Genomic DNA, 4,382 nt, shown 5'->3' with positions numbered 1-4,382 from the left:
TATCTGTAACGGGAGAGGCTGGCGGGACATGTTACCTCCTCCTTACTAGATTATCTGTAACGGGAGAGGCTGGCGGGACATGTTACCTCCTCCTTACTAGCTTATCTGTAACGGGAGAGGCTGACGGGACATGTTACCTCCTCCTTACTAGCTTATCTGTAACGGGAGAGGCTGGCGGGACATGTTACTTCCTCCTTACTAGATTATCTATAACGGGAGAGGCTGGCGGGACATGTTACCTCCTCCTTACTAGATTATCTGTAACGGGAGAGGCTGGCGGGACTTGTTACCTCCTCCTTACTAGATTATCTATAACGAGAGAGGCTGCCGGGACATGTTACCTCCTCCTTACTAGATTATCTGTAACGGGAGAGGCTGGCGGGACATGTTACCTCTTCCTTACTAGATTATCTGTAACGGGAGAGGCTGGCGGGACATGTTACCCACTCCTTACTAGATTATCTGTAACGGGAGAGGCTGGCGGGACATGTTACCTTCTCCTTACTAGATTATCTGTAACGGGAGAGGCTGGCGGGACTTGTTACCTCCTCCTTACTAGATTATATGTATCTATACGTCATAAGGGAAACAACTCTACATTACCTGAAGATTAACAGCAAAATCACTGTACTTGTAAACTAAATTAATTTTGCCTTTGGCTACTTGCAAATGCTTTTATTTACTCTCTTCATAAGCAGCTGATTATTATTTAGAATTGTTTGAATCAACAGATATATGCAGATTTCAGTAATTGCTATAGCAACATGTATAAACGAAGCATGATATTTATATCATGATATTTACAATATTTTAAATAGTACATTTGAAATTTTGTTTGTGCAATATATCTTCCTATAAAGACCCGTCTCTTTGGCTTTAAAATGTTTCCATCAGTTAAATTTTCTCACTTGATTTAACTCGGACCAAAGACTTCGTTAAATATACATGTTTCTCCTTATGCAGTAAATTATGGATTAATGAAAAAAATCGTGGACATTAAAAGAACCGCTATACAGCCCATAGTCTACAATACAGGAAACTCCTACTCTATGATATTGAAATTGACAACACTGGCTGTAACAATAGATTTCAAAGTGACGCATTTTATAGCGATACTAAGCATCATGTATCATTTGTCAAATATAAATATATATATATATATATATATATAAAGATAGAAAAATTAAAGTCGATAACAAATATACTTGGTAACTGGTCATTAAGGAACTTTCATATATTGGAAAAGCTAGTTATACAATCTATAGCTTTGCCAATTTTAATAAAAACATTAACTGTACTTCCAGATCCACCTGAAAATATTATCAAAGATATTCAGTCGACATTCTTTAATTTTATTTGGATAAAATTGAAAGAAATGTTATGTATCACGATGACAATGAAGTTGGATTGGGCATCCCTCATGTTTTATCCTTTTGTCATGCTTTCAAATTATCCTGGATAAATAAAAGCTTTTAAATACCATTCAATGCCCCTCCCCCTTGAAAAACATTAGTATTGAATAATATAGAATTATTTTGAGGGGATAAAATGTTCAAAATGACTAAAGAATGATAAGTTAGAATTTCAAAATATTTAACACTTTTTGGAATGAATCAATATGTGCACGGTCATCCATCGTAGAATGGAACCCACAACCCCACAACAAATTGTTTCACAGCCAAGTTGGTATAATGATGATATGAAAATAGATAGAAGGCCTGTTTTCTACAGACATTGGTGTTCAAAAGGTATCTTTTTATTAATGATCTTGTAGTTACCTTCGTAGATTACCGTTGTAGAATACTACGACCTTCTAAATGCTGTACCAAGAGATTGGAAACGGATCCTAAGAGGACACTATGATGTGCCGATACAGATGATTACATTTAAAATGAATATGAATATAGAAAATTAATAAAAAAAATGTTAGTTACAATTTTTTTCTCAATAAAGTGTTGCTTAATAACTATAAGGCAAAACCAACAAGTCAAGGAGAGTGGAATGAGATATTGCAATGCAACATCACTGATGAAAAATGGCCAATTTAGTACTCTTTTCCGACCCCTCTTACTGATGATACTAAACTTCAGGATTTCCAGTTTAGAATATCACTTAATTCATGCCTGTATGTCATTTTCTAATTATCTATCATATTATTCTTAGCAGTTTTGGATATATGTATTATATGTTGTATATGCAAATATGCATATATGATCAATAAAAATACATACGAGAAAATTTTATAGCGACACAGAAACCATATAAAATATACATCAACAGTGATTATTTATTTAAGTTACCAAAACACCATAAAAAAATGAATATCTTTTTTTTTTAATGTATAAGGTTTGTTTCCCCTTAACTGTAAGTAGAAAATCATTCATTGGGTACTTCAACTATATTTATATCTTCATGTATCGATCTCTTATTTTAAAAAATCATTATAAAAACATCTGAACTGTCTTTCATAGATAATGCAGTTTTCTATTGGGATATTTGATATTGTAGAGTTTAAACTAGGATATTATATATAGTTGAGTTTTTATTAGGATATTATATATAGTTGAGTTTTTATTAGGATATTATATATAGTTGAGTTTTTATTAGGATATTATATATAGTTGAGTTTTTATTAGGATATTTGATGTTGTAGAGTTTACATTAGAATACATAGCACATTTGAAAGAAAAAAAGAGGGAAGGGGGCGTTAGTGGTGTGGATGTTTTAACCGTTAATAGTGTCATACATCTTAGACTTGACTCTTCATCTTAAAAATCTTGTAGATGAACAGTTTTGAATGGATTGATTACCTAAAATGTTTAACATAGTACCATATTTGAGAAGTTTGTACATTTATGAACTTACTTCGTTGAATAAAACGGCCATATTCAATTCAAATTTGAAGTTTGTTGTTTACTTTTAGTTGTACAAGTCTAACAAGCTTGCCAAGGATACACCTACTTAATTTAGTCTAGGGTGAATGTCCCTTAGGCTCAGTCAGTAGAGCGGCGGACCAGTAAGCCGAGGGTCGCAGTGGCTTTCTTGTTACAATAACAAGTTCACCCATTTTTCACTCTTCTTTCTAAACACATTCTTCCTAATGTCTCCCTTAATAGTGCCTCGATTTTGGCCTTCAGTTGAGCGTTCGCCCCTGTGAGGAAGGCTATGGATTCTATCCCCTGGCCGAGACATACCAGAGTCTATAAAATGGTAGTTGTTGCTCCCTGTTCACGCTCAGCATTTTGATATACATCTTAAATATCCCAAACGCTATGTAGATATACATAAATCAGTCTGTCATCCATCATACACATTATTATAAGTACAAATATAACACAAGAATGGGCCTACCATTGTTAGCAGCTAACAGATTATTTAATATATAAGAATCAGTAAGACAGTGTCGCACACAAATCTTTAAAAATTGACAACTTGATAGTGTGTAACAAGAGGTCAAACAAGTGGTGTCTTCCAGTCTAGCCAACATTTGCGATTTTAGGTGAGAAATAGGGAGAGGGAAATGTTGGCCCGAGTGGAATAGGTGTATTTAATTAAAACAACACGGGTGTTTACTATCAAAACACTGACAGCTCATGCAGGTAGACACAGGTAAACTCAGAAGAGAATTAAGTCATCACATTTTGAACATTTTCTAATATGTTTTATTTCATTTACCAGTTACAAATAATTCATTAACAATTTAGTTATCACAGTTATGAAGACTTGCATACATATCATTTAAAATATATTATAATATCAATCTTAACTACCACATCTATATTGTATCTATAATATTTATTCATCAATATTTATAAACTAAATGCATGTAAAATTATGTAGTTCATATCACAAGTTATTTTCAGTCAAACATGATTTAAATAACCAGTCATAAGACCTCACCATAGTATCTAAAACATTTACCATTATAGAAAAAGGACTTCCTACATCACAATTTGATCTAAATAATTTTATGTTTAATATATTTAATAAGAAAAACATTATTGTAAAATCTTGAAAAAACGAAACAGTTGAATTATCACAGAATCAGTATAAAAATACATATAGAATTTAAGAATGAGCACTAGTATTTAACTTGCATTGGTAACTACAGGTTTAGCTAAAACACTTTATTGACAAGTGTAATTTACGTATGTGCTTATATACCAAAACGTATAAATCAATGCCCTTTTGGTAAGATAATTCAGTATAATATAGTATTTATAAATATAAATGCAAAATGTTCATATCACAGGTTATATTACAGTTCAAAATTTTCAAGCAAATATGTAGTTAGGTTTTACTCATTTAGATGAATAAAATGAGAAGCTTTGTCAGCATAAACGTAAAGTTCGCCATTCCCGAATCTGTCCCTCGGGCTGCAC

Source organism: Pecten maximus, chromosome 15 (assembly GCF_902652985.1).
Source record: "Pecten maximus chromosome 15, xPecMax1.1, whole genome shotgun sequence".
In the NCBI taxonomy this organism is placed as follows: domain Eukaryota; kingdom Metazoa; phylum Mollusca; class Bivalvia; order Pectinida; family Pectinidae; genus Pecten; species Pecten maximus.
The sequence above is the reverse complement of the archived record's forward strand: the minus strand, read 5'-3'. Positions refer to the sequence as shown.